We start from the raw sequence: 25,891 nt of genomic DNA, 5'->3' as shown, positions 1-25,891 counted from the left end.
CTGGAGGAGCAGAGGAAGGAGTGGAGGCTCTCAGGTGTTGGACTGCTGCTGGGACGTCCTCTGGAGTGTCCTCACAGGGCTCCACATGACCTGTGTGGTATAAGACCATAAGGATCAGCCTGATAACTAACACTGTAAATAATCCAGATTATACCTTCATCTGTGGAGGTTGTGGCATCTTCATGAGGAGACACAGACAGGTGTTTAAGCACAGCACCTGAAAACATTTAAAAAAGCCATAAAATAACAACTATATGACAATAATTCACTAGCTTGTCATTTACAGAGAAACACCTGAGCATTAATAAACACTAAATAGACTAAATACATACATTAGTTTTTCCTGCTGTGGTTTAGAGCTCATTAACTCTAATAGTAAGTTGTAACAGCAGCACTTAGCTTAATGCTAAACAAGCTAAAGTAGCATTAGCATAGCAGCTACACACTGTTGCTGCATGAGCTAACAAGCTACTTTACAGCTTCATTCACGTTTTTATACGTTTACGTTTTATATCACGTCATTATATTGACGTTTGTAACTCATTTAGCAGACGTTTGTACGCAGAGCGACTCACAGTGAACATTCAGGCTGCAGCATGAAGGAGGCTGTAGTGACGTGAAGCCTGCGTCTCTAAAAGTGTTCTGTGACACAATGTGAAAAAGACAAACAGTGGTGCAGTAAGATGAGGCTGAGCTGTGTCACAGACTCTTCCCTCTCTTGTTTTGTCCTCTGCTCCTTTCCTTGCAGCCTGCAGAGTGTGTGCTTCCTCCTTTATTTTGAACAGCCGCTCCGCTTCTGACTTTATGTGGAGGAGGATTGATTTTGGAATGAGGAAGCTGCAGCCTGCAATTCCACCACTAGATGTCAGCATTGCACAGCATTGGTGGTTCAGTTCAGATTGAGAGAATGCAAAGAGTGTGCAAAGCTGTCATCAAAGCAAAAGCTGGCTGCTTGGAAGAATGTCAAACATCAAACATATTCTGCTTGGTTTAACACTGTTTGTTCACTACATCATTCCACATGTGTTCCTTCATAGCTCTGATGTCTTCAGGATGAATCTACAATGTAGAAAGTCATAAAAACAAAGAAAAACCACTGAGTGACTTTTGACTGGTACATTTAAAATGTCATCATATGTCCTAACCAGCAGGGGGAGCACTGATCATAAACTCTCTGTCTCACACGTTATTGTCATGTGTTTTTATGGAAGATGATGCTGACTGTTGTTTTCTTGCTTCTCTCTGTAAACAGCTTGTAAACAGCAGCTTCCCTGAGGGGAAACTCAGCTAATAAATGATGCTGTAACCTCTGGGAATTGATCTGCTGGGTGGGAGTCCACTACATTATCCATCCATCCTCATCCATCCAGCTACACCCTCCCTCCTAAAATGCAGGCTGGAGGATGCAGGCATCGATCCCGCTACCTCTCACATGCTAAGCGAGCGCTCTACCATTTGAGCTAATCCCCCTTGTATAAAGGGTCAATTGCAAGTCAATCAGGACTCACTGCACTACATGAAGTGTACTAGTGAAGTATTGGAAGCATCAGACTTTTAATCTGAGGGTCCAGGGTTCAAGTCCCTGTTTGGGCAGAACACTTTGTACTCCCTCTTGCTTGTACACCCCTTCCCTCTCTGTTAATGTGCTTGGACAGAGCTCTGTGAACAGCCAGCCTCTTTGTGTCTTGCCCTCCTCGTGCAAGGTGTCAATGGTCGTCTTTTGGGCAACTGTCAAGTCAGCAGTCTTCCTGTGGTTGTGCAGCCTACAGAACTAGACTGAGACCATTTAAAGGCCTTTGCAGGTGTTTTGTTCATTATCTGGTTAGAGTGGCTCCAGGTGTCTTCAATATTGAACCTTTTCACATATTCTCATTTCCTGACATACTGAATGTGGGTTTTCATTGGTTGTCCGTTATAACCATCAAAATTAAAAGAAATAAACACTTGAAATATTTCAGTCTGTGTGGAATGAATGTTTGCATTATACAGCTTTCACCTTTTGAATGGAATTACTGAAATAAATCAACCTTCTGATGATATTCTAATTATATGACCAGCACCTGTAGTGGTGTTTTGTTGCAGCCTGTGGGGTCACCATAGAAACCAAGCTATTTTTTATTTTGCTTAGAGAGCACTTGAGAGCACTCCCTAATACTTGTTCTAGTTTCCTGAGTAATGAGAGAGTAATGAGTACCCTAATTAAGACACCTGTGTGATTCTCCTTTCACTCCTGTCAGGGCAGATCCCATGTATTTTAATGGGGGTTGCACCCTCCGAACAACTTCTCTTTTTGTCCAAACCGAAGCCTTCATACCAAAAATAAGAACACCGTCAGAATCACAAGAAGTTGCTCTAAACACAGTATAATTTTTATGTGTGTGATGTCAAAGATGTGGAGATGGTGGTGAGTTACACAATATGGCTGCTCTGCTTCTCTGTTTTTGGTTTTACATGATGTCTTAATGGAAGAATGACCAGCACTCTTGCCAAATAACTGGATCTACAGGCAAAACGGTTTGGTGTTCAGTTTTAAGAGTGACACCATCAGAAAGCTAACTAGTGTTCCTTCGAGCCGATATACAAATTATCCCAGTTATCTCCACATTGAGGGAGAGGTTGTGGTCTCTGCACCACTCGGCCAGAAGGTGCATCTCATTCCTGTAGTTTGTTTCATCTCCACTGGAGATGTCGTCCACAAACTTTAACGTGCAGTCATGGGTCAGCAGAGTGAAGAGGAGGGGGCTCAGCACACATCCTTGGGGAGTCCCGGTGTTCATTGTGATGGTGCTGGATGTGTTTCTGCCGACCCGCACTGTCTGAGGTCTCCCGGTGAGGAAGTCCAGCAGCCAGTTGCACAGCAAGGAGTTCAGCCCCAGCTGGTTCAGTTTGTTGATGAGCTGCTGTGGGATTGTATTCAGACTTAAAATTACGCATAATTATGAGCGTTGGCGCTTGAGCGACAGACGGTTGCCATATCACAGCACGAGTTTCTTGCCCGCCCCCCCCCTAAACTCAGCTAGTGCTACCCCTCTTTGTCCGTGAGTTTGAGTTTTGGCGGACACAACGCTGCCAACATGGCAGCGATCAGAGTGTCCCGGAGCCTCCCACCGAACAAACGGGTGATGTCACGGAAGCTCTGTCCATAGTTTTTACTGTTGAACTTAAAAGACAACACATGCGTCTATATGTGTGTGTGTGTGTGTGTAAGAATGTGTTATGTGTGTGTTTCTGTATGTATGTTTGTGTGGTGTGTCTGTAAGAGCGTGTGTGTGTCTATATGTTTGTGTTATGTATGTGCGTGTGTGTCTGTGTGTGTTATGTGTGTGTGTGTGTGTGTGTGGTCAGCCTTCATCCTTCCTGTCAGCAGAGCAAAGCTGTATCAGTGTCTCATCCAGGTCTCAGCTCCTCAGGCTTTCTTCAGAAGAGCTGTCACTGTTGGAGTATCTGTTGCACAAGTGCTGCACATATCTGATCTAAGTTCTTTCTGAATCCTCACATTTAAAGTTACAGAGAACTTTTACAAACTCCCTTCTTGTTGGCTGCTACAAGCCTCCACACATCAGAGGCCTGCACACCATGAGCTTCCTGCACTTCCTGCTGTTGATGACAGCTCTCTCTCCGATTGGGAGATTAGACTGATGTGACTGTGACATCATGACGTCACTATTCAGAGCCTGCTGTTTAACATGGTGCTTACAGAGAGACAGCAGCAGCAGCACTCTGTGAGCCAGGTCCACTCTACTTGGAGGAAGTAAAACAGCCTCATTTCATCAAGATGGAGACACTGAAAGAACACAACCAGCAGCTGTGACACATCAGCTTTTCCTCTTAATCTACTCAGTTCATGGATGTTCTGACACACGTCCTGCCTCGTGCTTCAACAGGAAGACTCATCAAGTTGATAGCAGCTTCAAAATAAGTGTGTATAAGTATTAAAACACTAAACTGTGACTTCAGTGAGTCTCCTTTATTTGAGCTGATTCATAAAATGATCATAAACACATGACAAATGAAATCTATTCAAACTCTGAAGTTCACCTCATCATATCCCAGTGGCAGACAGAACAGGCCCCCTGAGTGACAGCAAAGCAGTGAGCCCCCTGCTGGTGATCAGCTGCATGTACCAGAAGCAGACAGAGATTTCTGATATGATGTTAAAGGTGTCACAGAGGAGGATCCGACTGTCTGACCTCTGATTCTTCTGTCAGCATCAGACACATCACAGTTTGATCAGTTTTCAGATCACACACAGCAGCATCAGTAACACTGAGCAGACATTACACACTCCATCAAACACACACACACACTGCTCACTTATAACAGGGATAATAAGTAAAGTTCTTTACAATAAATTCACATTCACATGTTATCATCACTTCACACATGGCACAGTATATATGGCAGAGAGTTAAAGGTGGAATATGTAGTCAGAGTTAATACCAAATATTGACACTAGGTGGCAGCACTTCAGCCTCCATCCACTGCTGCACTACCAGCACCACTCTCAGTGCTTTTTGTTTCCATTGACTGTACAACATGATTCAATCCATGTTATTTATATGACAAACTATGTGTAGTGTTTCTATGTGTGTAGCTGACATGTTGCTCAGCTTCCATTGGACACATATACTAGATGGAAGCTGCAGCAGGATTGGCTGATGACTGATCACAGGTGTGAACAATCAAACCTGCGAATGAAATGGAAAACAAGTAAAGGAGCACCAACACCAAACTGGACAGGACAAACTGGACAAGACCGTGCACTCATGGACAGAACCAACCTGGGTCATCAGACTCTTCATCGTTACCTTTTGCCGGTTGTTGTGGCCGAGTGGTTAAGGCGATGGACTAGAAATCCATTGGGGTTTCCCCGCGCAGGTTCGAATCCTGCCAACAACGGTTCTTTTCATCTCCAAGATCACTTTATGCCCCTCCATCGTTTACACTTAACAAGTCTGATGTGTTAACAACGAGCTCTATGAAAAAGGTCATCTTGACCAGTCAGAGTGCTGCCATTTATATTGACTGTCTGAGGACCAAACCCTGGCACAGTCCATCTGACACTTCCAAAAACTATCATTTTAAAAACGCTGGACCGAGAGCAACTGGTGTGCAATGAGGAGGCAAAGGATAAAACGTCCCAGCACATTTCAAACCCAGTTTCACCCTGAGGCAGAGACTGCTTCACCTTAATGACAAAACACCTGGGAAAGGCAGATCTCAAGGTACTACAATAGTCAGAATGATTCATCATGTGGTGACCAGATGAAAAATCTCATCTCTGGCTCAAGACTTGTTGAGATAGCATAGACAGACACACTCTGAGTCTGTCCACATCAGTGTCAGTGAAGATTTCAGATTGTGTATTAAGTATTCATCCTTGAGATTTTCCAAACTTGTTGTGGACAGCACGCTTTTCATGTCAGGATGGCCGAGCGGTCCAAGGCGCTGCGTTCAAGCTGGGGAACATTCGTCCGTCTAAGATGGGGAAGAAGGGGGGAGAAGAAAAGAAGAGGAAAAAGAGGGGAAAAAGGGAAAAATGAAAAAAGAAAGGAAAGCTGTGGAAACATATCTAATTTATGTACGTATTTCAAACTTTTGAAATACTTAGGATTTTACTTTGGACCACAGCTTGGATTCGAACCGGCGACCACAGGAATGCTAGTGTTGATCTGCATCTGCTACATTTTTGGCATCATTTTTACAAATGGACATATGGATAAACGTTTTAACAGTCTGCCTAAAGTAAACAGAGTGTTACTATTAAGCAGGGACTCTCCGTGTTGTACTCTATTTACCCTTGTTGCATAATACAGACCACAGACACATGAAATGAGACTGTTTCGGGTTTATTAACTCAAAATCATATTTTCTTACATCCCAAATAACGCTGTAATCCGACCCATATTTACAAATAAATGTCCCTTCAGTCCCGATCAAAAAGTAACAGGCAAACAAACAAAAAACTCCTCCTGGTGAACCCCACACAGGATCCTCTCTCTCCCTGGGCGATCCTTGTCCATAAAAACAAATGGTTATTGTCCGTATTTTTTTTTTTCGAATCACGGGTCCCTCTTACTCTCCCCGTTTTCCCGTTTTCCTTCTCCTGTCTGCCACCGCTGTCCTTCACGTCTCTCTCCTTTCACCCACAGCATGTCAGCTGGCAAAATAGATCACCCAACCCCCCGCTGTCCTCTGACACGCCGTGTACCACAACATATAATATAAAATATATAATAAAATATTACAAAGAATGCCGTAGCTTTAAGCAGCATTAAGGGACAATGTTTATTTACAGGAAGACATTTCTATATGGCCATACACCATAAAAATCTAAATAACTTATGTGGTAGTGCTGTGGTAGTGCTTAAACGGTGCTGTGGTAGTGCTTAAACGTGGGTGGAAATACTTTGATTCTCAGGTTTGGTGTTTAAACACTGCACCTTAAATAACATTAGTAAGCACCGAGTGGCAAAAACAAAATCCACTTTGTGTAACGACCGTAACTCAACAAATCTATCAATCTATAAAAACGTCAACACAGTACAAGAGTTTACATGACACACAAACGTAAAATAGTGTCACACGGCACTGTAGCAAGTGTTTAATTACCGTACCGACTGTTTTTCTCGCTAGCTAGTGCAGAATGAATGACGACCGGTATGCGCCATACTGATTCTCTGCTCCAACATTTGTCCACCGTGATTGGTCAAATGTTGGAAATGTTGGACAGTGGGGAAGAAATCCGCTAGCTGATTGGGCGCACCTCCAGCAATTGAAGGCTTGTGATTGGCTCTTGTGTCCAACATTTTCCAACATTGTACGGACGATCCTTCGCCAGCTGGACTTCGGATCAGAAGATTGAGGGTTCGAGTCCCTTCGTGGTTGAGGTTTTATACAGGTATGAAATGAGCCAACTTCTATCTGTGGTTTATCCGCAACTCACTTCCACTGCTTGAACCTTTAGTGCAGCGGTCCCCAACCTTTTTTGCACCACGGACCGGTATCATGTAAAACAATACTTTCACGGACCGGCACAGAAAAAAAAGTGCATAAAGAGACAACTTACTCTTATGCTTAATTAGTGGGAGCCTTTGAGCTTTCTCAGCAATGAGGCGGTCCCATCTAGGGATAATGGGAGACATGACACCCGAAGTGTGTTTCTTATGTCCAGTCCACTCCGTAATTTTGTTCTGGCCGTCATTAATTGCTTCAGTCGTTCTTGTTCATGTTTTCTTCCATGGCTTGTCTTTTAATGCAGGGTGCTCGGTCTCGCAGTTTTGAAGGCTTCGTTGCCTCATTTGTGAGTCTGTCGCCACAAATCACTCAGAGTGGACTTGGTGTGTGAGAATCACCTGTTGCAATAAATCCATATTTTAAATAGGACTCCTGATATAGTCTTTTAAATGCAGGTTTCTTTTTCTTTGAAGGGGTAGGCTCCTCTTCTTCTGTCTCCTCGTTAGGCCTTTCCCCTTTCCGAAGAAGCTCTCCAAAGACATTTGTTTTTTATTCATTGTTGCTGCTTGTGGGCTTAATTTTGGGGTGCCGTATCCCGTGACCGAGACAAGCGTCTGGGCAGGTGCTTAAAGGCACAGGCGGATAAATCTGATTGATTTATAAATGAAACAGCTTTCAGACTCAGATAATGAATAATATATGTTTTGCTCAGTCTTTCTGTGCGGCCCGGTACCAAATGACCCACGGACCGGTACCGGTCCCCGGCCCGGTGGTTGGGGACCACTGCTTTAGTGTGTCTACTACACTACTACGCCAGTTTCCTTCTCTCCTGATAACTGTCTGTCTTGATGGGTTCCCTCAGTGTGCAGGGTGATGAATGGGAGTCATATTCCCATTATCGCTCCTGAGGATATCCATGCTGACTATTTTTTATTTATTCAACATCTGTCCAGTCAGCAGTCTTCCCCATGATTGTGTCTGCTTTGCAGGTGTTTTGAGTTCATCATCTGATCACAGTGTGACATCATTAGTTTATAATATTGAACTTTTCCACAATATTCTCATTTATGGAGATGCACCTGTACATGGTGGCTGATTATGACAAACTAATGAAGTGCTACAAAAACTGGAGAAGGACCAAATCATCAACCGCAAGCTCTACTTTCGACTGTATCCTGGGGAAGCCACTCCACGCCTGTATGGACTCCCCAAGATACACAAGGAAGGTGTCAGGGTTTCAGGTTTGAGCCAGGGCTTTTGTGTTGAATTTGGTTTGTTATTTTTGTGCTTGTGTTACTTCCTGTTTTATTTTGGTGTTTCCTGTTAAGTTCTGTATCACTGACTCTCCTCTCGTTTCAGGTGTCTTGACTTCCCCCTCCTTGTGTTCTCCCTCCTCCTCCTGGTGATTACCTGATCCTCCCTCATGTGTCACACCTGTGTCTAGTTGTCTACCCTGCTCCCTTTGTATTTAGTCTGCGTCCTCCCCACACTCGGTGCCAGTTTGTCTCGTCACCTTGGGTAATGTGGGTGCACATTACCAGCCTTGACCTTGTGATCCTCTAGTTGCCTTGCCTTCCTGTGTTTTTTGGACTCCTCGCCTTGAGATCTTGTTTTGCCGTTTTTGTGTATTCCACGTAAGTGCGATTTTTGTGTTTGATCATTGGACTCGTTGCCCTCCTGGCTTTTAATAAAGACTCTGCTTAAGAGTACTGCACCGCATACTGCACCTGTGTCCTCTTTCACGCTGAGTCCTGACAGAAGGAGTCCCCCTCAGACCCATCGTCAGCAGCACAAACTCAGTCACATACAACGTGGCTAAGCACTTGGCTGAACTCCTGACACCACTGGTAGGTGACACACCACATCACATCCACAACTCACAGGACTTTGTGAACAAGGTGGAGAAGATCCAAATGGACCCAGATGACACCATGGTCTCATTTGATGTCACCTCCTTGTTCACCTGCATCCCTACATCAGAAGCCACAGAGATGGTAAGGACGTGCCTCACACAAGACAGCACACTCAAGGAGAGAACCAACCTAACGCCAGACCACATCTGTGACCTGCTGGACCTCTGCCTGACCACCACTTATTTCCAGTACAATGGGAACTTTTACAGACAGAAGCACGGCTGTGCGATGGGATCACCTGTGTCTCCTATTGTGGCCAACCTCTACATGGAAGAAGTGGAGAGAAGAGCCCTGAGTTCCTATCCTGGAACCACCCCCACTGGTTCAGATATGTGGATGACACCTGGGTCAAAATCAAGACCAACGAAGTGGAACGGTTCACAGAACACATCAACGCAGTGCATAACAACATCAAGTTCACTCGCGAGGACACCAAGGACAACAATCTGGCCTTCTTGGACTGCACAGTACATATTGAGGAGGAGCCTCAATATGGAAGTGTACAGGAAACCCACACACACGGACCAGTACCTGTTGTTTGATTCACACCACCCACTGGAACACAAACTGGGAGTCATCAGGACCCTGCAGCACAGAGCACAAACTGTACCAACCAGCTCAGAGGGGAAGAAGAAGGAGCAACACCACATCAGGAAGGCCCTGCAAACATGTGGCTACCCGAAGTGGGCACTCATCAAAGCCACAAAAACAAGACCCCCCAACAACAAGAAGAAGGTCAACACCAGGCAGAGAAAGAACATCTCCATTCCATATGTGTCAGGAGTATCAGAGAAACTCCGCAGGATCTTCAACAACCATGACATCCCGGTCCATTTCAAACCGATGACAACACTGAGACAGAGACTGGTTCACCCGAAGGATAAGATTCCCAGGGAGAAACACAGCAATGTGATATATGCAGTCCAGTGCAGTGAGGAATGCTCTGATCTGTACATTGGAGAAACTAAACAACCACTCCACAGAAGAATGGCTCAGCACAGGAGAGTCACCTCCTCAGGACAAGACTCAGCGGTTCACCTCCACCTCAAAGACAAAGGACACTCCTTTGAGGACAACAATGTTCACATTTTAGACAGGGAGGAAAGGTGGTATGAAAGAGGAGTCAAGGAAGCCATCTATGTTAAGCTGGAAAAACCTTCCCTTAACAGAGGTGGTGGCCTCAGACATCATCTTTCTACCACATACAATGCAGTGATTCCATCCATTCCCAGGAAGTTTGCACATACTCACAGTAAGAACAAAGGGCTGTCAACCAGTCCCCCTCCGGCAGTTTCATAGTCGTTAGCCAGTCGTTAGACACACCTGGCCCAGTCAGCCAGAACATCACAGGTAAGTATGGAAACATTTAGTGCTATTGTTTGTAAGTTTTTTTTTAAGTTTTACCAAGACCCACCCACATAGGTCTGTAACCACATATAAACCATGTTTCCCCACCAAACAGTTAGAACTGATGAAGCTGCTTGGATGAGCAGCGAAACGTCTTCTAGAAAACTCTACAAGTCCAGACGCCTTGCTTCAATCTTCTCTACGTATGATGACCTGGATGACTGAGAATCTTCATCAACATGCTGTGAAAATGAGTCAAATATAAAAACATGAGACAGTGGGGACCTTGGGTGTCTCCTTCAGCCACAGACTTTTGTCCAGACAGGGGTCAGACTGTATAACATCAGTCCATCTGTACTCTAACCTCTGTACTTTATCACCATGTGTACACCCAGTGACACTGATGGGGAAACAGTACAGTGTTTTTTCTCTTAGTGCAATAACATCCTCACCTACAGTGTAATACTCAGAGTTTTTCATGATATCATAACAGGACATAATACATCTCTGTACATTTCTCATCTGTATATCTGCATATCTTATGGTTGCTCTGTACATAGTCTTTATTTCTACTTTATCTATTGGTATGCTGCTCAGGACCTTGTTTTCATGCTGCTGTAATGGAATGGAAGGAATGCTGACAACCAACATAGGTCATAGCAGCAGTCCTGGTGTGGTCATGTATCAGCTGGGGTGTGACGCAGTGGCTCCGTCAGTAACTATGGGCAGTGTGTACGCACCCAGACACACATCATTGGAAACCAGCTTTAATGAGAGGTGAGGGTTGCAAAAGTCAGAACAAGAGCCTGTTGACAGAAATCAAAACTCTAAAGGAGAAGGTTGCCATGTTAGAAAACGAACGAGACTTTCTGCAGAAAACCATGACCATGACATCCACTGGTAGGTCATCTGTTCTTTGAACTCAAACGTTTGAACTAGTGCCGTCACATGATTACAAATTTAATCACATTAATCACTGCGTTGCTGTATATTTATTGTGATTAAATATCACTCATTTGTTTAACCTATACTCATTGGATGAACTCAATTAAATTGAGTTTTTCCATCCAATAAATACTGGTAGCTCCAACTCAAAACAAGTAAGTTAATGCAATATAATGTATTTGAATTGGACCAACATGATTTTTTTCATGTTGGTCCAATTCAACCTAAACATATCAATTAAATTATTTGTGTCAAATAGAGCTAAAATAAAGTACATTAGTTTATTAGTAATTAAAGTTATTTGTGTTTGTCCAACCTAAAGATATAATAAAATTATTATTATAAAATTACCTTTATATTAACCTACCACCCCTTAAGAAAAACATGACACCTGGTTGAGGTCCTTTTATTTAAATGCAGCAGAAATAGAAACAGTAAGGTGCATAACATTCCTCCAGGACATAAACCTTTGCATTTCAATATACCAAATTAAGTTGGATGAAACCCCCACATCGCTGGGCTCCTGTCTTCAGAACGTGTAAGCTGCCCTCCCATAGGGTTGAAAAACACAAACACACATAACACTCATGTTGATCCTGAGCATCACATAAACATGTGAATCTTTCATTAATATTGAAGTTCCTCCTTTGTTCTGGGAAACTTACAGAAGCTTCTTTGAGAAGTGGTTCAGCTGGGCCATGAACTTCAATGCAGCGGCTTTCTGGTGATCTGCAAGTCATCATTCACCTTGAAAACAGTAGTAGTACAAACAGTATTGTTAGTTGTAGTTACTCTCACACAGACTTGAATAGCTATAAAGAAATGTGAGTTTTCATTTTACATTCATTAATTACCATGGACAAGTAAAAATGTGATTTAGTAGTAGCATAATCCATGTATTAAAGTACATCTGCATGTAGGCGGTGTATGTGTATGATAAGCTGCAGATGCATAAAAGTACCTGGTTCCAAACTGCACTCTGCACACATCCACATACAGCATCCTGTAAAATAAAAGAGTCAGAAAAGAGTCAGATCTCATTGACCAAATAACAAGATGCTGTAATTGATTACCAAGTATATAATTAGCTACAGTCATTAAGAGCATAAGATGAGATTATATATTAGAGGTATGCATGTAATAAATATGTTAAAGATGTTATGCTGCAGCAGCCACTCCCAAATTTCACAATGAAATTTCAAATCTGAAAATCCTCTGAGGTCCACCCAAAACTTTAATCTGGCATCTCAACCCATTTTAATCAAATATTATTTAATAGGTATTTTTTAGGTTGAGTTGGACCAACATGGAAAAAATCATGTTGGTCCAACTCAAATACATCACATTGAGTTGGGGCTACCCATATTTATTGGATGGAAAAGTCTCCCACAATTTAACTGAGTTCATCCAATGAGTTCTTTTTATTTTATTTTTATCTATAGCGCCAGATCACAACAGAAGTCATTTAATGGTCCCTTACTATAGAACACATTTATACCTTTTCCTTTTACTAAACAAAGTCATTTCAGCACGTTTACAGGTCTCCCCTGCTCTGTGTCGTACGGCGCAGTTCCAGCCTGATGCACAGGGGAGCAGGCACCCACCAGCAGACAAAAAATATATAAAAATAAAATATATCGCGACAATATGCCGACTGCTTCACTTCAATAAATCACGACTGTATTGTTTCACATTAACTACACTTAAGCACTGGCTGTACCCCTGCATACAAGTGCTGCTTAGGCTAACACAGAGCGTTAGCTCTGGGCTAACGTTAGCCTGTCAGCTACACTACAAAAGTAAAGCCAAGCACCTTTGGATTGCGTTAGCTGGCGGCGAGCTGCGCTCTCAGTGTATTAAGGATGAATTCAACGTGCCTGTGTAGAAAACTCCAAGTACTAACCGTGTTCACCACTTACCTCTGACAGCTATATGACGCGACCATAGACGTTAGCTACAACGAATGCTAACTAATCTTAGCTGCTTGTAGCCTGTCTACCCCCATGTGAACAATGACTGACACTTCTTCTTAAGCTCAATGTCCATTTATCTTAAGGCATGCACATTGTTTCACATAAAGATAATAAACTTATTGAATAGAAGACAGAAAACTTACCAACAGTAGTTTCAAGCAGAGGCAGATGGCGGGTAGGACAGAGGCTGATCTCCTGCGCATGCTCTTGCTCTGCTAGTTAAACTCATTCGGTTTGAGAGGGCCACGGGAGTCAAAGCAAATATATATTTATGTTACATCTGCTAAACATATTTGGGTATTGTTGGAATTAATAACATTTTCATAAGACAAACAAAATAATGTTTCACCTCTAAGAGGGGCTTGAATCAGTTTTTTGAGTGCAGTGAGTCTGCTCCCCTATGTCCTCAACATGTGTTTTTAGCATTACATCCCAGTCAGTGGTGTCAAAGCAGTCCCTCAGACCATCCTCTGCCTCAGCTGACCACTTCCTGATTGAACGTGTGGTTTTAGACATCCTTTTGACCAGGGGGTGTACTGTGGCTGCAGGTGAACCAGGACCATAAACGCCTCGGGGTGCTTTGTCTGCAGTCTTGCTGTTACTGTGTGTATCTTCTCATAGGCAGCTGATGCGTCCACGCTCGGTGGGGCGTAAACACAGAGCACGATCACATGACTTAGTTCCCTCGGCAAGTAATATGGCCGCAGGCTAACAGTTCCAAGTCCTGACAACACAGTACCTTTTTCACTGAGACATGTCCTGGGCAACACCAACCTTCATTCACGTAAGTGATGAGCCCCCCACCTCTGCTCTTCCCACAAGCGTTCGTGTCTCTGTCGGCTCTCACAGCAGTAAAGCCTGGTAGATCCATGTTAGCATCCGGTCTCATATCAGTGAGCCACGTCTCTGTGAAGATGTATAAGCTGCACTCACAGTAACTCTGTTGATTGTTCAGCGCAAACAGCTCATCCATCTTATTCGGTAGTGAGTTGACATTCCTTATTATTGCCGAGGGGATCGCTGGCTTAAAATGTCTACGTGCAGCCTCTACTTTCACTCCTGCCTTACAGCCCCTGTACTTCTTCCTCAGCTCTCCCTGGACCTTGTGCTGCATTCTGACGTTAGTCCTCAGTGCAAAGACTTCTTCTCTTGAATAAACAATATCATTTGTAGATTGCTTCTAGGAGTTTGAGCAGACTGCTGTTTACAGGGTCTAAGTTGGACTAAGTTGAACTTGTTTGGGTTAAAGACAATTGCTATACATGTAAACATAAGACAGACCTTCAATCTACTGAAGTTGAAAGATGAGGGCTCGTCTGGGAATTGAACCCAGGACCTCTCGCACCCAAAGCGAGAATCATACCCCTAGACCAACGAGCCACATGTGACCTCTTTTTTTTCATGTTTCAGTCAGTGCAAGAACAACACAAAGCACATGTTCTTCTTAGTTTGACATTGGTAAAGATATGTACAAAGATTTCTGGTTAGGAATATATAGTGTTGAACAGGGACTTGAACCCTGGGCCCTCAGATTAAAAGTCTGAGTTCCTTCAAGATCCACCCACAGAGATCCTAAACACATATAACTCAGATTCCCAACCAGAATAGTAGCAGAACTGAAGACACCACTTGGAGGAGTGTCTTCAAAAACCAATCCTTGAGTCCAATGTACCAACCAGCACACAGTAAGTGAAACAGGCATGTCCACGCTTCAACAATGAAAACACAGATTGGCCGTATGGGGATTGAGCTAACCGGCCCTATTGACTAACTTGACTGTTATTCTGGAATTCTGCCTATCATTCCGGAATACTGATGTCTATACTGGAATGCTACCGCTTATTCTGGACTTCTGCATTTCATTGCAAAATTTTGACGTTCATTAGGGAATGCTTTTCATTCTCGAATGGTGTCTTTCATTCCGCAAATCTGCTTTTCATTCTGTTATGCTGACTTTTGTCCTGGAATGTTGCCTTCCATTTTGGAACACACGCTTCCATGACATCACAGGCCACTGTCGGGTTAGGGGTTTAATCCCAGAATTTTGTCTACCATTCCGGAATCCTTCCTATCATTATGGAGTGGGTGGATGGATGTCTATTCCAGGATGCTCTCATTCTAGATTTCTGCCTTTCATTTGGGAATGCTTTCTTCCATTCTGGGATGCTTTTCATTCCAGAATGATGTCTTGCTGACTTCTGTTCCACTATACAGAGTGTTATTCGGGAATTCTGCCTATCATTCCGGAATACTGATGTCTATTCTGGAATGCTGCCACTTAATCTGGATTTCTGCCTTTCATTCCGGAATTTTGAATTTCATTCTGGAATGCTTTTCATTCTGGAATGCTGCCTTTCATTCTGCAAGTGCTTTTCGTCCAAGGCACTGTGTTAAGGTTGCAGTCTCCACTGGAGGACAATCCTGAGAAAGAAACTGGTACAGCCAAAGGATAAAACTCCCAGGGAGAAACACAGCAATATCATATATGCAGTCCAGTGCAGTGAGGAATGCTCTGATCTGTACATTGGAGAAACTAAACAACCACTCCACAGAAGAATGGCTCAGCACAGGAGAGCCACCTCCTCAGGACAAGACTCAGCTGTTCACCTCCACCTCAAAGACAAAGGACACTCCTTTGAGGACAACAATGTTCACATTTTAGACAGAGAGGAAAGGTGGTATGAAAGAGGAGTCAGGGAAGCATCTATGTTAAGCTGGAAAAACCTTCCCTTAACAGAGGTGGTGGCCTCAGACACCATCTTTCTACCACATACAATGCAGTGATTCCATCCATTCCCAGGAAGTTTGCACATACTCACAGTAAGAACAAAGGGCTGTCAACCAGTCCCCCTCCGGCAGTTTCATAGTCGTTAGCCAGAACATCACAGGTAACTATGGAAACATTTAGTGCTATTGTTTGTGAGTTTTACCCAGACCCACCCACATAGGTCTGTAAACCACATATAAACCATGTTTCCCCACCAACAGTTAGAACTGATGAAGCTGCTTGGATGAGCAGAGAAACCTCTTAGAGAAAACTCTACAAGTCCAGACGCCTTGCTTCAATCTTCTCTACAAACATGCCAAAGCAAACAGTTTTTTCCAACAATGTTACACACTGAGTTTTGAAGGTCTTAACCACTAGTCTTAAGTTGGAATGTTTACGACACGTGTCAAAACTTGTAATTCACGTGTGTTATTACCCACAGACTCCCATGTTAAAATGTCCAACTTCACAGCAGAAATGAACATGTTTACAGCCTGGTACAAAAAAACATTCTGGTCTTAAATGATAGGTTCTCTTCTAGTGTCAATTGTAGGGGGGATGAATTTTTATTACAACTCACTCGTTTTGAGTGACAGATGGTTGCCATATCACAGCACGAGTTTCCTCTTTCCACGATCGCCCGCCCCCCTAAACTCCACTAGTGCTCCCCCTCTTTGTCTCTGTCCATAGTTTTCACTGTTGAACTTAAAACACAGCACGACGAGGAAGGGATTTGAACCCACGCGTTCAGAGCACACGCGAAAACACGCTGCAAAACTCGAACAAGGTCATAGAAGTGCTGACTGTCATGAACTTTACTCCTCAGTCTTTGAAGGAGAACTTGTTTCTGTCACAACTTTTGCCTTAAACATAAGCATCCGTTGTTCTGGTAGACTAGAGCTGAAACACAATGGAGTCTGGAGAGAACTGGGTGGATACTCTAACTGGACCCTGAAGACGACAGTTGTAATATGTCAACAGCTGGACTGTGGCTGCCCAGTTTCAGCAGGAAACGAACATCAGTCCTCAGAATGATCCTGTGTGGGAGCTCATACCTTCCTGTGTTCAGTCTAAATCTACAATGAAGGGATGTGTGACAGCGTCACAATTTATGACCACGTCAGTCTTGGAACTCACTTGTTCAGGTAAAATTGTTAAGTTTCTAATATCCTGGTTATAATTTTATATAATTAGTATAATATAATTAAATAAAAATGTCTCTACTGACCAAAATAATATCAGATTCAGGAAGTGAAGGAGTTATATGTGAGCTCAGACATCACATTTCACTGAAGTGTTTTCGAGAGAGAAAAGAAAGTTTCCAAAGGAACGGCCGTGTTGGTCTGCTTTAAACTGCCCGAGCAGACAGCCCAAAGTGAAAGTGTTTGTCCAATCAGAGACTGTAGGAGCCATGAAGTCAAGGTGTAATTGCCTTTGTTTGTCGCTAGATGGCAGGTTAGGGTTGGTGGGTAAGGCTTAAATTAACACAGGTGATTCAGGTGGGCAGATCAGACAGGTATGGGAGCTGGGAGGTCGTACGGTTTTTACCACTGACAAGTTTTTTTTTTGTTTTGTAGTCATTCACCCAAAGATTATGATGCATCAAACGATTCATTTTGGAAATAACAGCGCCTAGGAAAACAACATCCCCTGCACCCAACCGAGTGGCTGAAGGCTGGTAAAATCGCCACTACAGAGACAGACAGGAAGAGTTTGAGCTGCCGATTCCTTTGTTGGTCTGTCACTCATAGTCACTGTCTGGTGGAAAGTCCATAATGTGTACGTTGGAAGCTGTGCAAGTCTGAGCTTTCTAAAAGCACCATATTGACACAAAGAGAACACTGAACACTGACACAGGATGTGAATGGTAGCTGTGGAATCATCCAGTCTGGATGCCATTTCTACGATGATGTTGATGCTGTGATAAACACTTGGAAAGACCAGACTAGAGCTGAACCACAATGGAGTCTGGAGAGAAGTGTGTAGCCAGGTATAAAAAGACCTGTTATTAATAAAATAGTAGTTAACTGAGTTCACTAAAAGAAAAGACAGACTGTTAATTTTCTGTATTTTATTTGTTCAATCAGCTGATTTTTAGTTTTCCCATTGCAATTGAACGCACCACATAGTTCACGTAGTCTCACGTGAGGATACGCAGCTTCAGCAGTCAATCAGAGGGCACGCAGGTCACGTTCAACGCGTCGCCACGGAGATGAAGGGCGGGCGTTAGTTCCTCCGTTCTTTCCCATCTCAGCCAGAGAAACGAGGGCGGCTGTGTGCTAGCAAAGAGACAGAAAACCGGGACAAAAACCCTGGAGGTTACCTGCAAAAAGGAAAAGAAAGAGTGGAGCACATTCCACTGAAGGTCTGGAGTCATGTTACGGAACGAAGGAGAGCAGTTACGTCGGTAAGACAAGTGAATTTCCACTGGAAAGAAACACACGTGTCTGTGCTTACCGTCGTCGGCCATATTAACAGGCGAACCGCTTACCTTTCATCTGGAAGGCTGCTATGAAGTCCGACAGCGTCGTGCTTCGTTTGATATAGAACAACGGTGAGAAACGAGCCGTTTTAGCTGCTGCATGTTAGGTGCTATTTATTCCTTTGTTTTGTGTTAAAGAAAGCAGGGCTGATATTAGTGTGATAGGTGAACTGAAGTGAGTAGTAGCGCAATGGTTTGAACATATTTACAGTGTGGTTATCAGTTCATGCTGATGTATGTATGTATATTGATAAAGAGGAGTGTTTGGTTTTCTAATACCAACTTAAAGGGCAAAGAGTATTTTTATGTGTTTTAATAAATGTATGATGTTTTTGCACCATGCAAGTTATGCTGCTCAGCTGAGTTTCTAAAGTAACTAGAGGGTCATTTTTAGTGCATTTCTCTTTCACGAACAGGCCTAAAGTGTCAGAGTAAATTAAGATAAGATAAGATAAAACTTTATTAATCCCGAAGGACATTCTTGTGCCAGAGGTATCAAGTTGCATTACATGCAGTTAAGTACAGAGTATAAGTATAAGTGTCACTATAATCCAAAATAAGAGTACAGTACACAGTATGAGCACAATATATGATACATGGATACAAATATGGAGATGTAAGGTGCTAAGTAAACATAAATATAGACAAGTGGAGGGAATGACAGTGATGCCTGACATGATTATCTAGCGCTTCTCCCTACAGAAAGGGGAGGAGTTATACAGTCTGATGGCCACTGGCAGGAAGGACCTCCTGTGGCGTTCCGTGCTGCTCCTCGGTAGTCTCAGTCTACCGCTGAATGTGCTCCTGTAGGACAGCAGTGTGTCCTGCAGGGGGTGAGACGTGTTGTTACGAATACTGAGGAGTTTCCGCAGTATCCTCCTCTCCGTCACCTCCACCACAGACTCCAGCTCCACTCCCAGCACCGAGCCAGCCTTCCTAATGAGCTTGTTGAGTCTGTTGGTGTCGGCCGCCTTCATCCTGCTGCCCCAGCACACTACAGCGTAGAAGATGACGCTGGAGACCACCGAGTGGTAAAACATCTGCAGCATGGTCTGGCAGACGTTAAAGGACCTGAGTCTCCTCAGTAGATACAGGCGACTCTGTCCCTTCCTGTATATTGCCTCTGCGTTTGTGGACCAGTCCAGTTTGTGGTCAATGTGGACACCCAGGTATTTGTAGCTGTCCACAATGTCCACATTGGTACCCTTGATGCTGACCGGGTTTGGGAGTGTCTGGTGCTTCCTGAAGTCCACCACCAGCTCTCTTGTCTTTGTGACATTCAGCTGCAGGTGGTTCTGTCCGCACCACTCCACAAAGCTGTCCACCACACTCATATACTCCGCCTCCCGACCTCTGCTGGTACAGCCCACAATGGCAGAGTCATCCGAGAACTTCTGCAGGTGGCAGGACTGTGAGCAGTGTCTGAAGTCCGATGTATAGAGTGTGAAGCACACTTTTATACTACCTCTAAACCTGAACTCAGGATGAGTAATGTTCTGTTATTGGCACATTGTTTTCATAGTTCATAGTCATGATAAATCATATTTTGAATGTTAATGGTTATTATTGAAACACTGCTCACATGAACAGTAGTGAATGTTTGAGCACTTTAATGCCAAGTTCTCAGAAATGATATACTTAGATGTACTGAATGTTGTACAACTGAAAGTTAGATTTGAGATTTGAATAGAGATTAAGATTAATGTCAGAGTTACATGGAAAGACTTATGTTTCTGACATTTGATGTCCTGAATGATGCATCTGAGAATTAATGGTGTTGAATGTCATTTTCTGACCTGGTCTGTAGGTCAGGGTTTTTTTGAGGACGGATGTTGTCCAGGACCAACATCTGTGCTGAAACCGATGGCGAGCCAAGTCCCCTGAAGAGATTCCAGCACCGAGTAGATATCCACGTATACACACCCATTCACACTTACATCACAGAACAAGCATCCTTGGAACAAGGTGAACTGCCGTAACTCTACAACCCATATACCTGAGACCATTTTGATTTTGGTTTAAGGGCCCCAACGGGAAATCTGTCATTTTTATAGTGTGCACACTATTTCTTTTTCTTTTCCTAACTCTTTGAGTTATTTTATATTTTTGTACAAACCAGACAAATGATCTTGTCATTTGTAATAATATAAGAGTGGCTGCTCAACTGTTCCTCTTGTGTCTGCCTCATTATTGCTGCTCAGCACAGTGGCTCCTGTCCAATTTGGTTTCTTCTGGTTCTGGTCCAGATTTCATCATTATTATGCTGTAATTCACTTTTATACTGTTAGAACTGGTTACACATGACGTGTTAACTGCATTGATTGTGAGAAGAATTACTGCAGAGTGGTTACCCTGTTCCACAGTCATCAGAACTGTACAAAAAAAATCCACATTAGTATAATATGTAATACATTAATACAGCAGGGCCGTGGGTTATTATTTAATATCCAAAAAAATAATTACAAATAATTTGGGGGGGGGGGGGATTAAGTTATACTCAGCTTCACTCGTGGCTTCGAGTGAACGCAGACTAGATGAAGGAGGCGGAGTGACGTGACAGAAGCCTGAAAGACTCCACGAGGACAGAGAAATCTGTTCGTGTTCCTGAGGTGGCAGAAATAAGAACAAGATCCGTTTGGACCGGACTTTTCATACTTCATGAGAACTAAAGTAGAGCAGGTAGGTGTCTGGTGATGTGAGGTAGCTGAATATCTGTAGGGAGCAGACTGCTCTGTAAACACCAGAGGAAATGCACTGAAGAGTCATAATAAAGATTCAGTGCTAACTGGCTGTGTAGCATCGCTGCCCTTGTTGGTTTTAGCAAATCTAACCTGCAGTAATTGCCATGTTTGATGATGTTATGTATTTATTCTTGCTGTAACTCAGCACTGAGGCTTATTACTTCTCTGGTGCACAGAGCAGGAAGAGAGTGACAGCCAGCCGATAGTTCCTTACAGGGTCCGCCAGGAGGCCTGCATGATGTGTTTAGCGTCTTATCGCTTCCACAAATTATTATTATTCTCCCTTTTGATGTGACACTGTCTACAACTTTGCCTGGTGTCAGTGTTTTGCAGCCAGTCACGTCAATACGATAGATAGCGCATGTTAAGTTTAACTGACCACACGTCCGATGTTCCCTGAAGGCACCATGGCCGAGCTAAGGCCTCAGCCCAGAGCGCGCTCTGCCTCAGCATCATTGTCATGCTGTCAACAGAAACAACAGGTCAACAGCCCTTCACCGTCTCTGATTGGTTCAGACCATGATATGAGCCTGATGTGTGTCTGTTGTTGGACACAGGGAGAGTCACAGAGAATGTATTTCCCTCTAACAGCTGGTCGCACCGGCACGAACTCAGATATTTTTTCCCCATCGGGTGACATTGCAAAGAGGAAAATAAATATTCATGGAACTTTCTGGAGTCAAAGCTTGAATCACAATAAAACTTCATGAAATGGGGATTAAGACTTTTCAATACTTTTTAAGGGCCTTCATTTTCCCACAGTTGATTTAACAAATTTTAATAGTTTTTAAGACCCCGTGGACACCCTGACTTCAAATGTCACTTTGTATAACAACTTCGTGCAGTGAAACTGAAAGTTTAATGTGTTTTATTGTGTCAGCCTGAAACCATTCAACCATGTAGTGTGGTCGAACGAGACTACACTAGTGTGCATGTGCATGGAGATTCAAATCCCAAACAATCCATGAACCAATAACACACACCGCAATTCATTTTATTCACCACTAGATGTCCGACTCCAGCACTGTGTCATTGAAGCCTGGAGTAATGAACCTTTTTCTTGAATCAGGTGCCGAAGCTTCAACAAAGCCTTGAAAACCCATCACTAGCTGTAGGTATTATCTGTAAGACACAAGAACCAGATGCTGAATTAACTATACAATGATCGGATTGTGGGTTTTTAATGATTGTTTATTGTTACAGTTTTTTCTGATTGCTTAAACACTAACAATGATTCTTATAGCACAATTTCTAAAACTATTAATAGTTTTAACAAAATCACTCACTGAGTTTGCAAAACTAAAAGCAAAAAAACTGCTTTACACTCAATTTGCACTTTTGTAACACACAATTTGCAATTGTATAAATATAATCCACTTCACAGCACTCTTTTTGCTGAACTGTAAACACAACTCACTGCTTTACACACAACTTCCAAATGATCAACACACTCCTAGTCAAACTACACACATTCATGGCTGGTATTTACACTATTTTGCCAACTGTCTGGCTACACTGTCACATGTGAGAACTGTTTTACATCATTAGTTCACTTTGCAATCAGCATGAGCACTGTGAATAAGCCACAGGTAAGCTTCAGTGTGGAGAACAATGGAGGGAGAAGGAGACTGAGAAGAGTGAGAATTAGAGGAGGATGAGGACATGAGGAAGCAGGAGGGAGAGGACGAGGAGGTGAAGAGGAAGGAGGAAGGGTAAGAAGAAATAGAATTACTGATGTCATCGGAGCTACAATAGTGGATCATGTGATCAACCATGGAATGACCCTGAGGGAAACTGGACAACGGGTTCAGCCTGAGCCGCTACACTGTAGCAAGCATCATGAGGACATATTGATGAGAATGGGTTAGTACAGTTCCTTCACTCTAAGTTTTGTAGGTGTACCATACTCTAATGAGAAAAACAACAATACTGTACATGTAAAACTGAAACTGTTACTCCACAGAATTACTAGACATCCAGCATCTGGAAGGAGGCATGCGAGGATATGGACCAGGCATCATGTCAGGCCTGGATACGGCACTCCAGGAGACATGTTCCGCGGTGCCTTGGACTAGAAGACATTGCATGCGACGTTGATGAAATTCTGTGGCCGGACCCAGAGAGACAATGAGACTGATTTTCTCTCTCTTTCAGTGAAATTGTATGTTTTCTTGTGTTTGTTTTGATGTGTGTGAATAAACATTCATACTTGAAATTTGAATCCCTGTGTGTTTATAGAACTATTTATGACAAAAGTTTGACCTCACATGGACAGACCTTGTGCACAGAGAAAGCAAAAGCCAGATGTGTTTTCAGTTAATACCATCAGTGTGTAGTTGGCACATTGTGTGCTTAGTAATATGATGGTTTGTGTTAACTGTTTGGTACAAAAATACCATTTTTACAAAGGTTTGAAGAGTTAAGCAAGATGTATTAGCTTTTGCAAGAGATCTACAATGTTTTGCTGATTTGGTGTAAGGTTTTTTTATTTGTGTGTAGAGTTTTGCACAAATAGCCAATAGTTACAGAAATGTGCTTAAGCAATCAGAAAAAACTGTAATGTGTGATGGTGTGTGAGCTCTTACCTTTTGTTGTTGCCAGGGGTGACAGTCAAAAGAGTCCCTCTTGTAACAAGCAGGCATTTATAGTTCCGGACCAGTCCACTCAGGAAATAGGTGCAGGGGGGGAGGGTATCGTTTGATTGAAAGACAATTATAGTTATGAGTTTTAAACCAGCTTTTAGCTTTTAATAAGAAGGAATTCCATGTACATATGTATTGCATTTGGTGTGAGGTGTATGGTGGGGTAAGTGTAAAATGGAGGGAGAAGGAGAGGCAGCAGCTATGTAAGGTAGCCATTTTGAATGAATGTGTGCACTTCCACCTCCTTCTCAAGCCTCCTACTTGCTGCTACACACCAAGCTTTCTGCCCAAACAGGGACTTGAACCCTGGACCCTCAGATTAAAAGTCTGATGCTCTACCGACTGAGCTATCCGGGCTCTATATGTTGTTTCAGAGACTAATTCTGTGTGGACAGGTTAACTGAAACAGAGAGCAATCATTATGGATGAACTTCCTGTGTGTGCAGACCATTGACAGTAAAAACTATGGACAGAGCTTCCGTGACGTCACCCGTTTGTTTCTGAAGAGCTCGGTGGGAGGTTCCAGGACGTTGATGACCGCCGCCATGTTGGCAGCGTCATGTCCGCCAAAACTCCAAATATGGACAAAAAGGGGGAGCACGAGCGGGGTTTAGGGGGGCGGGCGATCGTGGAAGCAGGAAACTCACGTTGTGATACGTCAACTGTCTGTCACTCAAAGCGGCAACGCCCATAATTAGGCGTAATTTTAAGTCAAAATACCATTGAAACGAGTGAGTTGTAAAAAAATTCACCCCCCCCCTGTACAATTGACACTAGCAGAGAACCTATCATCTGAGACCAGAGTGGTTTTTTGTACCAGGCTGTAAACATGTTTTTTCTGCTGTGAAGTCGGCCATTTTTACATGGGAGTCTATGGGAAATGACTCGCTTTTGGAGCCAGCCCCCAGCAGTTGTGGCGTGAATTACAAGTTTTGACACTTCCGCATGGGCTTCCACTTTGTGGTCCTATACACATAAAGAATACCTACTTACATACTTATTACCTTTATTTACCTTTTCTATAAAGCTAAACACAACACTATGAGTTTGTGTGGCTCTTTGATGTCTACAGGTGCAGACTAAACAAAACTAAAGCAAGTGGTCTTGTGTTATGCCTGAAAAGGGAAGAGCTGTCAATAAGAGGGACGGCTTTTGCTTGACACCTTCCCATGCTTTGGTCCAGCAATACTTAAAAAGTCACAAAGCTCAATTAAAGCGTCTCTTGTAAGTGTGTACAAGGAAGAACCAACTTCTAACTTCAAAGCTTCCAGGTCTGATGAATCCATTTTTTTCTAGGTTGTGGGCAGTGTTAGTGTGGTGCAGAACCTTTTCCTGGGAAGAATAGACAATGCTGCTCTCCTGGCACTCAAAGTTGACCTCGGGTTGCAAGCGGGTCTCTCTCTGCACAGTCGGTCAATCACCACGCGCTCTGTCCACTCCGGCTGAAGATGTGAGGGGTTGGATAATGATCAGGGACGTCTATCTGAAACAGCCAGTCCTTGCCACATCCATCCCAGCGGTGCCTCCAAAATGTTATGCCTGAAAAGGGAAGAGCTGTCAATAATAACACTGACACGCGATTCTTCCTGTCTGGCAGCTTTATGCAGAATTCAGCAAAAATAATTATGTACAGAGGTACAAGTGCTGGAAGTACATGAAATGTACATATACACATGTTCGGTTTTATCTTCATCTGTCTTAAACAGGTTAGTCTTCAAAATAATGTGTTCAAATCAGTAAAATAAAGGTTTAGCTGAAAATGCGGCACTAATATAAATAGAATAACATTCCATTCAGAAATAAACAAATGCATTTTCATTTCATAGTCACACATGTAACCAACTTAACCTCATAACTTCATATAAGCGTACTTACTCTCTGGTTATGAGTCTAGCTTTAAGGTAACACAGACAACATGGAATTAGCGTCTGTTAGCAACATGCTAATACATGTTTCTCTCGCTTTGTGAACACTTGTAAAACATAAACAAATCTAACAACACTGTCTGCAGTCACTTAAGATACTAACAGAACTAACAAAAGTGTTTAATCATATAAGGCCACAGTTACAAGAGTTTCTTTACCTGAAAAGGGAAGAGCTGTCAATAATAACACTGACATGCGA

General features: G+C 43.1%; 3 non-coding genes across 3 annotated transcripts; 1 reads left to right on the top strand and 2 right to left on the bottom strand.

Moving 5' to 3' along the window:
* Nucleotides 1–4,817: 4,817 nt before the first annotated feature.
* On the top strand, nucleotides 4,818–4,899 carry trnas-aga (transfer RNA serine (anticodon AGA)). The gene has a single exon. It is a non-coding gene; the product is annotated as a tRNA-Ser (tRNA).
* A 9,544-nt stretch (nucleotides 4,900–14,443) lies between these two features.
* trnap-ugg (transfer RNA proline (anticodon UGG)) lies at nucleotides 14,444–14,515 on the bottom strand. The gene has a single exon. It is a non-coding gene; the product is annotated as a tRNA-Pro (tRNA).
* A 9,536-nt stretch (nucleotides 14,516–24,051) lies between these two features.
* On the bottom strand, nucleotides 24,052–24,124 carry trnak-uuu (transfer RNA lysine (anticodon UUU)). The gene has a single exon. It is a non-coding gene; the product is annotated as a tRNA-Lys (tRNA).
* Between the last annotated feature and the right edge of the window lie 1,767 nt (nucleotides 24,125–25,891).

The sequence above is a fragment of the Parambassis ranga genome, unplaced genomic scaffold, assembly GCF_900634625.1.
Source record: "Parambassis ranga unplaced genomic scaffold, fParRan2.1 scaffold_22_arrow_ctg1, whole genome shotgun sequence".
Classification (NCBI taxonomy): Eukaryota; Metazoa; Chordata; class Actinopteri; family Ambassidae; genus Parambassis; species Parambassis ranga.
The sequence above is the reverse complement of the archived record's forward strand: the minus strand, read 5'-3'. Positions and strand labels throughout refer to the sequence as shown.